The sequence below is a fragment of the Strongylocentrotus purpuratus genome, unplaced genomic scaffold, assembly GCF_000002235.5.
Source record: "Strongylocentrotus purpuratus isolate Spur 01 unplaced genomic scaffold, Spur_5.0 spur5_scaffold_19, whole genome shotgun sequence".
Taxonomy (NCBI): domain Eukaryota; kingdom Metazoa; phylum Echinodermata; class Echinoidea; order Camarodonta; family Strongylocentrotidae; genus Strongylocentrotus; species Strongylocentrotus purpuratus.
In genome coordinates this window covers 8,151,387-8,165,625 of record NW_022145604.1, presented here as the reverse complement: position 1 = coordinate 8,165,625, position 14,239 = coordinate 8,151,387, and positions in this window count along the sequence as shown.

The window sequence follows — 14,239 nt, the reverse complement described above, 5'->3', positions numbered from 1 at the left end:
ACAAACAAATTACAAATCTATTTGTTTGTCTCCATCAAAATTATCATCTGAAAAAGAAAAATACGATATGTAATAACCCCTCCCCCTTTTCTTTTTCCTAATTGTCAGAGATTTGTGTTTACTTGTGTGAACCACCCTCAATTTAAAAAAAAAATGAAATCCTGGATCCGCCACTGTTTCTGATGCTGAATCATGGTAATAGCAGACGAACCTTTACATTTGAAGTAGGCATATCTAAACCAGAGACTTTTGTCTATGAAACAGCATAGTTCCCAACATAACTTGTCTTGAAATAATCTTACCTTGAAATCATTCGTTTTGTTATCAATATTCTAAAGGGTGAAATAGAGAACAAGAAACCAAACAGAGCTAAACCCCACTGAATTGAATAAATGTGAAAGAACGAATATACGCAGGTCTAAAAATGACTGCGAGTTCCTACTGAATCTAGAACACATTTATAATATTTCCCCTGAGCAATCGATACGGAATGATGCAGGTAAAGTGTTTGTGTAGTAATTTATATCGATGCATACAAATTCTCTTCGTCTTCATTGGTTTGGCAAATTATGATTTGCTGCAGATGCGCTAAAATTCAATTTAGCATTTTCAGGATGTATTTTTCTCTCCACTATATGCCCTTTGCCTTTGCTCCAGACTCCTACACGTGACATAGATATTAGTTGAATGCAAGGTTGAGTTGTGCTAAAGACGAAAATACATTTTATGAGCTTTCTAATGCATTCTTTGCACGTCCATTTGGAAAAATATTATAGTTACAAATGTCCCACACTCTAAAAAAATATTGGGCAAAAAATTGCCCAATTTTGACCCAACATGAGGGCGATTATGTGTCCAACCAACTGTTGGGTAAATTAAATATATTGCATGACTTACCCAGTGTTGGATAACAAGAAAATACCCAACTTTTAAAGATACTATGTCCCTTTTGCAGCTAACCCCAAATTCTGTAGAAGTATTATGAATATGTCATGTATGTCCTATATGTGAAATTTAAACGTTAGCAGTTTCCTAATATTCAAATTATACAAGGAAATCCGTTTACTGGCTAGACTTCACTGTCAGACACCATTGAGTGACTGACTGGCTTCTTTTCTTCTTTGGTAATAATATACATAAAACGAGCTGTAAATGGTAAATGGGCATTTGTCTTCATCAATAACCCACTTCTTGTCATGGCCCAAATTAAGTGATTAAATCTTTGCGCAGCATAAAACATACGACCATTCGGTACAATGGTCTGAAAATCAAAGCTATTACTTACTGGCTCTATAGCTCCTAAGTCGATTCTACAACTAATAGTTGTTATTTTCCCACTTAAAGACATTTTCAAGCCCCCTTCTTTTAGGGAAGTTCTAAATTAGTATTATCTTTCAAATGACGTTGGAAGCTAACCTTTTCATTTTTTGGCCTGCAAATGGGACAAAGTACCTTTAACCAACAAAAAACTACCCAATCAGAAATTCACCCAATTCTCACCATAATGTGTAGCATATATTAGACACTAGTTGAGCAATTAAGTTGGATAAAATATTATATGCAAAAGGACATTAGTGCCGCGGCGGGATCTACGGTCGTGTGACTTATCCACTCGACCACGATACCTCTAATATAAGAATGAAACCCTATTGTTGTATAACAATGTTTTCTGGCTTACGTTTGCCCAGTTACATCTGCCCAACTTATATTGACCATGTAATTGGGTAAATGGTTGGGAGAAAATAACGCAAATGTTAGACAAAAATGGCGCAACTCTAATTTGCCCAATAACATTACCCCATTATTTCATTGGTTACTACATGGTTGGTAGGAAATAACCCAATTGTTGGACGACATTTGCCGAACATCGATTTGCCAAGTAACACCTACCCAACCCATTTTTGTACCTTTCTTGAGGTAACTTCATATAGTGAATGGTTGGGAGAAAATAGCCCAATTATCGAACAAAATTTGCCAAACTTCGATTTACCCAGTAACATCTGCCCAACTTGTTTAACAGTGCATGCAAAGGATTGCACTTGACTTGCCATCATATTCAAAATATGACGAGAAACTGCTGAAAAATGTGGAACAAATTTTCATATTTATAGTTCCATTAGTATCCATTCCAGTGTCCATCGTGTGTTTTGCATGTTTTTCTTAAATTTAATATCAAAACCAAAAAGTACACGCGAATTCTTTTGTGGTAATTATTCATGATTATGAATAATAGATCTACATGTACCAAACTACTTCAAGAGAGCTTCTTTCACAGTGGCATGACCAGTATTAAATGTTATCTATAATGTAAAATACTATTTCCATTTAAAGATCGGGTGACATCCAAATATAAGTTGATTCCTGTTGATGTGCAGTTCTGCATACAACTCAAATTTGGTTATTTAATTGTTATTTTGAAATGCTCACTATAACCGGTTTTCCTATATAGCACCATATTTTTTACCTTTTTGCGGGATTCATTTTGAAAAGCGTAAAATTGGCTTTTTTAAAGACAATTTTCATCTCAACATAATAACCACTTTACTAGAACGTACTGCAATAAATACATTTATCTGTCAGTTTTGCCACTTTATTATTGCACATTTACTCTGTTGAGTTCCCTAGTATAATGTATTTTATGTCATGACCTATATGAAGTTGACTTCCGAAACGTATTCCCGATATTAAAAAAAAACGGCATTTGATGCAAAATTACAGACATTATACAAATTGAAATGGGGCCAACTCCAAAACGATCCTTCCGTATATCCTACTATTTGTAAGAATATTCTTATTGGTAATACAAAAGATGATAAGTGATTTATCCATATAGCCTCGCCTCCAAACTTTGCCATTCGTCCTCCACGCACTTATCATGCAAGAAAGGGAACACTGCAACTCTATCGACAACAAAAAAGATCATTATATGATAAATCTTTCTGTTGTCTGCAAACACCTAATATTCTGTAGATTTGTGACCATGATTGTTACGTCCCTTGAGAGACCAATGCAAGTAAATGGTGAAAGCAAACATTATCATCTTTTCTGGCATCGCTATGTAGGCCTCAGATTTATAGTTATCAATGTTTTCTTAAGCGCCTAGAGGGGCTAACATGCGTAAAATCCGAAATTGCTGTGATAATCACTCCATTTATGCCCAGTCTCTCAACGATATACACAAGTCATTCCAGTCACATGTGCATACTTAGCACGTAATGCATGCTAGGTAAAGCTAGTGTAATATTATTTTGATGATGTTTTATGTTTTTTTATTCAGACATCGGTGGCTGATAAATTTATTATTCATAATTTTGAACCACTGGGATTAAAAATGCATATACTAGTAGCTAATTTTAAATCACTGTCATACAAATAAAGTTAGTATTTTTTCCTTTGATGTCGTGCAGTTTTTAATTGCGATGATGTTCCTCGTTATCAAAGACAAACTCCGGTTCTGGCAGCGGAAAATACTTTGAAATTATTTTGCTGATTAGATTTTGATAATTATTTTTTATTCTTGTTTCAAAGGATCTAGAAAATATTGACGCGTAGTCGATCATTTCTGATGAATTTTAGTCATAACCTCCGGAAGCATTCTCTGAGAAAATGGTTCTATAAAGATTGTTGACATTTTTTTAAATATTTTTTTTTACCTGGCATGTCTAATGGAGTTGATTAGCATGTGCAAACAAATGATTACCCATGTACTTTTGTAGCTTGATGTTTTGGTTCGGGGAAAACTTGTCATTCCCTTAATCCGCTCTTTCGCCTCTCATCCATTCGATCAGAATAAAAGCGGGTATGACTTTAAAAGTCTGTTCATTATTCTGTGCCGCGCATTTAAATTGACGTCGAAGAGTTTGACTCGCTTTTATGAAGAGCTTTCTTTGCGTTCTAAATACGAGACAATATTTGGAACCTAAATAGGTTATGATTTGCAACTTTCTCTTAGGAGTGCGGAACACCAGATCAGGATTACCTGCCATCCTATATATAGGCCGAAGTGGACTGCGCTGCGATCTCACAGAAGTACTTACAAATCCATGCACACACGCACAGCTACCCGGTCCTTTTAAAGGGATTTGGTATCTGTGCCTCAGATTCTAAAAAGAATCCTGGATTTAGCTCATGCTGCAATCATAATTATAAACCTTTAGGTCAGTCGGGAATCCCATGAATTTTAGAAGCAGATCGCATGTCTTATCATCAAGATATTTATGATTGGAACTCAAAGATTTTTACTTTTTTGAAGCACTTCATGATCATTTTGAAGCGCATTTTTAGGGCTTCAATATTACACTATATCACAGTTTTATAAAAATGGAAACATTGTTAAACATGCCTTTAAGTTTGTCAACCGCAAGAGGATTTTACATCCTGTCCTAGGATGTTTTTTAATATAATTTTGTTATTCTCAATATTTTGATAATCGTGTTAGTGAGATGGTCATATTATGTCATTTTTTCCCCTACCTAACTAAATAAAGCATGAGAAATAAGTAAAATTTGGTATCGATCTGTCGATTGATCACCTGAAAACGGCGGGTTTCATTCGCTACATGACGTTTTCTCAACTCACACAGAAAAACATGAATATTCAAATTACTTATTTGAATATTCATAGTAGTTCTCTCTTGAACCGTGGAACAATCTTGGATGGATTCCCATTTTCGTATTAATAGGTGTACAACGTGTGTGTGCCTCTGTGTGTGTGTGTGTGTTTGTGTGGATTGGGTGTGTGCTCGTGTACGAATTTTGAAATAACCAACATTCGCGCATTTTTCTGGGATGCACCGATATTTTGTTTGCTTTATTGATTTACCACAGAATATGTTAGAGGTGAAAAGTTGATTTGGCAAGAAACCCGGTTCCCCGTTCCCTAACCCCGCTCACGAAAATGTGAGCGTACGACCATGTTGCTATTCACTAACTAAAATCAGAGAAAAATAACAAAAGGAACATGTGGAAGAGTAACAGCTTCAAAAATTTCTGATGAAATTTTGGTTAGTTAGATACTCACCAGTGTTGCAATACAGAGCTCACATGTTGCTGCCACAAAGTCGGACATCGCGAGGTTGAAAGTGAAGATGTTGCGCTGGTCCCGCAACTTTGGCACATAAAGGATGAGCCAAAGGGTGAATCCATTGATCAAAATTCCAAATGTCAGGGTAATAAGTCGCGAATAAACGTAAAACGTGTAGGCCGACATGTTGCTTTGATTATATTTTGGTATTAAAAGTTAGGAGTACTTTATTTAACTACAATTTTTGCTGTAGATTTCGACTTTGCCGAATCAAAGACCTACCAATTAACTCTCGGGTCTACTAATCTTTAAAAAAAGTGATTTACAGTCACGCAAAACGAAAAAAAAATGAACCGTAATAATAAATCAACTGCCCATCGCTCAAAGCTTAATAACAAAATCTTTTTACACTCTGAAGTAGTTTCTGTAGCTTTAACTTGATGAGAAGTAGTCCTTTTTTAGAATCTCTAATGAATGCGGTTAGCACGTAGATGAAACTTGATGGTAAATGAAGAAACTCTTAAAATGAATCAGCGACCTGAGTTTATTGTATCTCTAACTAAACATTGGTAAAAGCGTTCCTTTCCACTGTATCTGTCTTTCGCATCACGTGTATCTTCAGAGGGGAACTTCATGTATTACTCTCCTCGCCGCGCTTAAGTGTTTCTGAATATCCTCCGCGAGGCACGGATAGATATCGATTATTATGCCGATTACTTACTGCGAACCATCATTGTCTGCAAATGTCAAGCGCACAAGCATAAAGTCGATGAAGATCTTATGTTTGATGTACTGTTAAGGAATTGTTTTTTGACCCATACGACCGTTCCACTATCAATTTTTGAAATAACTCAAAAGGATGAAGTCAGGGTTGACCAAAGATAAAGTATACAATATGGATGTAAATTTCCTATGGTAGCTTAAACTGATGCTATTCGGAGCGAACTGCCTCTGTTTCCCGTTTTCTTTTGGAGACAGTCGAAGAAGAGATTCAAAAAGCTATTGATTTTAGAAAATTGTTCGAATGTGCCAAGTCTTGAAGAAAGAGTGTGAGCGAGAAAGAGAGAGCGCTCATACGACCGAGTTAATGGGTTAGGAAATATTGAAGAAGAAGAAAAATTCCTTCCGCAGCTTCAGCGCATGCGCAAGCAAAACAGAGTAAGTTTGCTTTGTTGGGAAAGACATTTTGTAAATCGAGTGAGGCAGGAGGAGAAGGAGAGGAGGAGGGCATCGGCATAACTCAATCCTTCATGCCTTAGGTACACACTGTAAAAGAGAGAAAAATGTATCCCCTAATAATGAGCCCCAGTGAAAGTGCCGCTGGAACATACATTTAAGTTTTAACAATCTCATTTTTACTAACTAGCAAACACCAATAATGTATAAATCCCCGTTTGGGGATCCATGCGGGGTGCAGAATATACATTTATGTAGAAAAAATATTGACTGCGTATTTTTAGGATCAATGCAAACACTATAGCGATTCGGTGATATCGAGACTTAACTCTGCAGTTTCGTTTGGGCAATAGTTAACCGTGCCCCTCACATCAGTCACTCTTTCTACATGTATATTCTTAAGCTCCGACAATGATGTCATTTCCAGGACAACCCTTTCAAATTCCAAAGTATATAGTTTAGTAAATTTATTCTAGAATAGACTAATAGTTTTATGCTTTCTTAGCAGTCAGGTAAAATAACCACCTCCACCATGATTCATAGTTTGTCTTTCCCAGTGCAATGTAGGTTGACCATTTAGAATACAAATATATATTCTGGTAACTAACTACAATTTTTTGCCATCATGCCATCCAGGTATTGACAACAAAAACTTTTTGACAACGTGACTTTTTACCTATTGATTTTGCGGAAGATTACCCCTTCTTTAATGAGCAAAGGATCACCCTTTATCGTAATTGGCAGAGTTCCATGTCACTGAGTGTGACGCAGGTCTTGAGAATATACGAAATGTTCACCTCCTTAGTCCTTACCCTTCATGAGTTGCTTTACTGTACATGTTACGCAGTTCTGAAGTCATCACGAAATGGCTGCAATACTCTTTTCCCTCTTTCTCACCCCTCTCCCTCCTTCTCTCACACTCTCCCACTCACTCACTTGCTCATTGCTTACATTCATTTATTTATTTCCCCCGTAATTACATAATCGTTGCAATGCTTTTCCTTCCTATTTATTCTACAGTAAGTCTCTTTTCGAACTCTTCTCTTCCTTTCTCTTTCACTTACTTTCACTTACTAGCTTGCTCACTCACTTCACTCAGTCGATCACTCATACATCTGTTCGTTCACCTACTTGCTCACTCCCTTGCTCCTTATTTCACTCACACATTCACTCGCTCACTTTACTCGCTCACTCACTCACTCACTCACTCATTCCCTCGTTCACCTACTCGCTCAACCACTCATTCATTCACCAACTCACCCACTCGCTCACTCACTCACTCAGTCACTCATTCCCTCGTTCACCTACTCGCTCAACCACTCATTCATTCACCAACTCACCCACTCACTCACTCACTCACTCAGTCACTCATTCCCTCGTTCACCTACTCGCTCAACCACTCATTCATTCACCAACTCACCCACTCGCTCACTCACTCACTCACTCACTCATTCCCTCGTTCACCTACTCGCTCAACCACTCATTCATTCACCAACTCACCCACTCGCTCACTCACTCACTCAGTCACTCATTCCCTCGTTCACCTACTCGCTCAACCACTCATTCATTCACCCACTCATCCACTCACTCACTCACTCTCTATCTCTGCTCGTCTCTCTTCCCATCTCTCTCTTCCCTTTTCATGTTATATATTCTTTAATACATCATAATACCTTGTTTTGGAATATTTATTATCCTTTCATTATACTTTTAATTTTCTGCACACAGTATTTAACACTTCGTAAAATTAAGAAAGGTACTTGTAGTACGACTGGAAATAAAAATTGATAAAACTGAATTATCGCGATTTCAGCTCATTGATTGTAAGATACCCTCAAATATAATGGGCGTCTGCAAATGATTTTTCCTCTTCTGATAAGTGATTTGTTAATTTATAAGCCGAATTTAGTGAGATTCTGGACAGAATTTTAAAGCTTAGAATTTGTTGTATGTCTGTTTTGCATCAAAAGTTCGCTTCATTTCTTGTCATACCTTCTTCTAACGTTTATCGTTATAGGAGATACTTATGCGCTTAATGAATTTCATATACTGCTTTTTTTTATTTTACCTTTCTGTTATTATTCGTCTTAACAAAATTTTACCTATTAAAAGATATTTTAGGATTTTTTGAAGATAGAAGAGAAACCAATCTACTTTTGTGGTTTTACAGTATAATGGACTATTCTGGGGAGCCCTTTTTGGCGAGATATTATGTAGAAATATTAGCCTTAATTCTTAAGTGCTTTGTGTATATATCTCCCATGCGTAATACGATAGAACTGACATAATAATTGTTTTTTATAGTAGCTCGTGCATTAGTAAGCCAGATAAAAGCCTCAGTGAAAAGGAAAGCGGTACAGAGGAACAATGTTTGAGGTCATACTAAAAAGGATTCCTATTGTGCTTATTTTTTTCGTCTTCAGGAGATGAATATTTAGGTGTGACTCGTAAAAGGTCGTAACATAATTATATTAAACAATAACCATACCTGTCACTCTGGAAATGTGATACATCTTTAATAACTTTGAGAAACTGCTACACTCTCAGCCTTTTGCAGATCGCGACTAATAGTCTGTTGCACACGAGACAGGTGTGTCCCTTTTGCAGGCTGAAAATATAAACTTGTGCAAATCTTATGTTAAACAAGAGAAAATACCAACTAAAAACTCTTGCCTCTATGTGGAATTATATCTGGACTACGTTACGTTACGTTTTGACCCCGAAAATGCTTTTAAGACGACTCTTATACGAAGGTTCATGCTGACATAATCACATTAAAACAAACTAGGGCATAGGACAAGGGTGGGCGGATGTGTGTGTGTGTGTGTGTGTGTGAGGGTGTGTGTGCAAGGGTGTGTGCGAGGAAATGTGTGTGCGCGTGTGTCCACAAATCCACGGTTGTCGTGTAGATTCTCTTATTTTATTTTTGACGTCCTTTAGGAAGCATGATGGCCATTTCCATTACTTTTATTTTTTATGTTTTTCTTTTATACCCTCTTAGCACGCATGTCAAATCTGAGGACATGTTTATGTTTTATTTGTTGGAACCTTCGGAAAACCTCTGAGCAAGTTATTAAGTTATATCAATGTTCTAACCATACTCTGCTTCAGAGTAAAATAATTATACTAAAACAAGAAGGAGGAGGATAAGAAGAAGAAGAAGAAGCTGAAGAAGAGGAAGGTTCTTCTTTCCAGGAAGTATCGAAAAAATCTTCTGTAAATCAATGTAATATATTATATATTTTTATGTTTATATGTGAAAAGGGTGGATCGTTAGCGCTTCGAGTGCGACGTGAAATCAGTGGCTCCCGAATGGACAAATATACATATATATTTCCCTTCAAAAAAACCTTAAAAGAGAACGAGAATTCATCATGTTTCTACCCCGCCCCCATCTATTTCGCCCTCTCTCTTTCTCACTCTCTCATGTTCAGGAAATAAGAAAAATGTAAAATGCATTGGAAAATACAGTAATCATGACTCATGAGTATCGCTAAAAAGATTTTTCTTTTCTTTTCTTGAAGGTCAATTTTAATACATGACCGGCATGCATGATTTTTGTTTGGTTGCAATCATTTATTTCCCCCGTCTGTGGCGTTGATGGCGTACTGCTGATAACTTTTTCAGCTGACTTCGACCCATAGGCCCGAATTCACAAAGGAGGTTTGTCGAACGTCATAATGACGCGTTTTACGCGTTTTTTACAAACCTGGTTTGTAAAGAACAAAAGGAGGTTTGGCGAAACAAAAGGAGGTTTGAGCTCAAACCATGGTCTGAGCTCAAACCTTGCTTTGTGAATTAGGGCCTTAGAGTACCGAAGTGTGATGTCAAACTGGCCAGGTTGTCAAGGTGGCTGGTTCAAATCAATTTTGTGTGGTGATCACACTAGTGCCAAACACTGAATTTGCCTTGCTCTAGTCCGTTGCTAGAATAATTTCGCGGTGAACCTCATGCACAGGCTCTGTTGTTTGGAACAAGTAACCTGGACGACGAGCGAATGTGACGTTAACAATTCCGCCCTCTTTATCATTTGAAGCTAGATATTCTGAAAGATTATCTATGTATCAAATCTATCAAAACCGGTGTTTCATCACTGGAATTTAATCTATTCTGTTGATATACTCTTCTCCATGTCAAAACCCAATTAAGAACACTGTTATCGTGTTATAGAACAGTAACATCCATTGTATAATATATTTTGAAAAATATAATTGTCATCAAATTCCGTCTCATAGGTGTCAATTATTATAATAATTAGCTACTTTGCGAGTATTGTTTGCGATTTATTGATGAGGAAGCTAAAGACAACATTGACCTGGAATTAAATGACGACTCTAATGGCAGTCATTAATTTTATTGCGTTGTCCCCAGCTTTCATGAACCTTACAGGTGTGATGTAGCTACGGGGAATATGTTTTTTTTTTTTTTCACATTTTTCAAAATATTCAATATTTGTGGTGGTACACAAGTATTATAAATCGTTATATTTCAGCCGTCTCTAAACCTATTTTGATCAAACAAAGATGATTTTGTCGTTTAAATAATATGTTTTTTCAAATTTGACACTCAGTTTTTCATTATCTCACAAGAAATTATTTTGTGTAGCCCCCTCTGCAACAAAACTCAACTATCCCTTTATGCTGATTCACTAGAATACTTCATTTTCAATTATATATAACTTTCCTCCTTTAATTCTAGCTTTTACAATAACATTAAGTGTGCATTACTCACTACAAATCATGGCAGTCATTAATTTTCTTGCGTTGTCCCCAGCTTTCATGAACCTTACAGGTGTGATGTAGCTACGGGGAAGGGGCGTGTGCGTGTGTAATTGGGTTTTTACAGACGTGTATCAATTAGATATGATTATTTGCGTCTGGGGACCGACCTTTAACGTCACCATCCGAAAGACACGCATCTTCAAGCTAATTGAAGAAAAAAAGAATTACAAAACAGAAACGTGAACAACAAAAAAAAGAATGGAGATCGGAACGACAACGTAATGACAAGGTTACACGACCAATAAGAAGGCCTACCGGCTAACTGATATTTGCTTCTACGATAATTATTGCTCTTCTGTTAGAACCAACACGAATTACTAATTTCAGTCCTGGGTCAGTCGCTACACCTAGTCCTTACCCTAAGCCTATCCTAAAACCCGAACTATAACCCCGAAGGCTCGAATAGATATAAAGTAATAATGTTTTCCATCGTGGAAATGAATGGCAATTAACTACGCGCAACGAAAATCCTATTTGTATTCACTGAGCTCGGTTTTATGTAAGGGAGAGCAAGAGAGAGAGAGAGAGAGAGAGAGAGAGAGAGAGAGAGAGAGAGAGCGAGAGCGAGGAGAAGAGACTAGTCGATGACTTTACTTATAATTTTATCTGCATATAAAACAAGTGTCATACCTGTGACGAAAGTGCACCCTCTATGTCTAGAGCCAAGGTACGCCACTGTCGGCCCGTTTACTGTACTGTATTATAATGATTAAATTGTATAATTCCATCCCATCTAACGTGTCTAAGGGGAAGTGAAATTATTATTAGACGAATGGAACGAGACCATTTATATATTCCCAAAGGCACACCCCAGTATATACATCTGAAAGAATCTTCAGTATTGAAGGAGGCGGATTATCCACAAAAAGAAGAAGAAGAAGGCGGAACTTTATTTATATGATTAGTCGAGTGTTTTTTGGTCACGTGCTGGTTCCAGAGGACGACATTATGAAAACAAAAGCAACAAATCAAACGATAAAGTACATTGTACCTTCTAATAATGTTGTGCATACGGAAGGGGGACCTTCTGCAAATGCCGCCTCCAATCGAGAGAAAGGGAGAGAAAGAGAGACAGAGAAATAGAGAGAAAGTGAATTGAAGAGGAGACAGAGGAAGAGAGAAAGAGAGAAATATAGAAATAGTGAGTGGAAGAGGAGAGAGCGATGGAGAGATATAGAGATGTATTAACTAATTAACAAACAATAGTATCGCTGCGCCCTGTAAGCAATAATGATTTTAGGGGTAGGTTTATATTAGGGATAGTCCAGGGTCGAAGTTAGGATTTCGATTACTGTAGGATATTGACAAAAAGCTGTCATCGCTGGAGCATTGTGTTGTACAACCACTGATTCGATGATGTCCTTGTCATCAATGTGTATAGCGCCCACTTTAAACAGAATCATGATATGCTTTGAAAGATGAAGTACTTCAAAAAACACTACAATTTTGTGCCAAATTGTACGACACAGTTGCTCCAGCGAAAAATCCCCTGCGTTCAATTTCATTTGATAACCGTATACTTAACAACCGTTATCACCCCCATAGCCCTAACCCTAGCCCTAACCCTAGCCCTAAACCCTAAACCTCCAACTTCATTCCTCTCACTTTTTTTTTAATCTCTCTCTCTCTCTCCCCCTCTTCTTCTATCCCTTTCTTTCTGTCTGACTGTCTGTGTGTCTCTCCCTCTCTCTCTGTGTCTCTCTCTGTGTCTCTCTCTGTCTCTCTCTCTCTCGCTATCTCTCTCTCATAATTTTATTCGTTTTTCCCCACCATAAATGATCCCCCTTTCTCTGTACTACTCCCATTGCTTTATTATTATTCTTCATCATCGATGTATCCTGTAAAATCTCGATCTGTTTTTTCTCTTCATCGAGTCTCTCTCACTCCCTTTCTCACATTCAATTTAATTAAATTTGTTTTATGTGGGGGCCCTAATTATAACAAATTTGTTTTTTGTGGTTACGACCGTATATTTTCTTTGTCTTCTGCATGTTTTTTTGTATTCTGTTTTCTATTTTATGTTTTGCCTTTACATGTATATTGTTGAATAAATTAAATTTAATTCAATTCAGTTGTTCTTGCTCTCCCTCTTTCTTTCTCTCTCTCTCTCTCTCTCTCTCTTTTTCTCTCCCTATCTACATTGTATATATCTATCTCTATCTCACACGCACATACACACACACTCATACACACGCGCGCGCGCACACTCATACTTGCACCCACACGCCCACATTCTCCCTCTCTCTGTCTCTATCTCTCTCTCTCTCTCTCTCTCTCACGCACACACTCACACACACACACACACACACGACGTGCGCACGCACGCACATACTTGCACCCACATGCCCATAATCTCCCTCTTTCTCTCCCACCCACAAACACACGCACCCACACACGCAAACTCGTGCGCACGATCATACTTGCACCCACAGCCCCATAATCTCCCTCTCTCTATCTTTCTCTTACTCTCTCCCATTGTCTCATTCCCCCTCTCTTCTCACCTGTCCCTTTTTCCTTTACCGTCTCATTCTTTCTTTTTTCTTTTTTCTCTAGACATTTATTTATTCGTGCTCTACAAGATTTTTTTTTTTTTTTTTTTTTTTTTGCCACCGTGGATTCATTAAGACGGTTTCCTACGTCACGCGTTAACAAGGCTCTCTCATTCACATACCCTTATCACAGTGGACATGGTTGGTATCTGAAATAATAACTGTTAGACAAAAATACGAGGGTAGGTAAATGTAAAGATTATTTATTTAATTTTAAAGGGATAGTTGAGTTCTGTTTTCAGACCGCAAATGCCTTCAAAGTGCATGGTTATTGCTCTTATTCTTATCTATGACATTTATAGTGCCCTTTTAGAACCTAAACTTGCTATGAAGGTAATTTTAGACCCCAAAATGTGTGAAATTTAGCCAATACGATCATACCAATTCAGCTCCACCTTCAACAAGACACGGTGACTGTTAATTCATTATTTAATTAAAAATAACAACACACGAGCCAGCTAATTGTAAGTAATATAAGCAACACGAAAATGCCAACAAAAAAGCCAACATCGGCAATGGCTGAAATACGACGTAAAAGGCGTTATTTCGTTTTTTTTAACGGTTTTTTTTTCTTCACATTTTTCAAAATATCCAATATTTGTGGTGGTACACAAGTATTATAAATCGTTATATTTCAGCCGTCTCTGAACCGATTTTGATCAAACAAAGACGATTTTGTCGTTTAAATAATATGTTCTTTCAAATTTGACA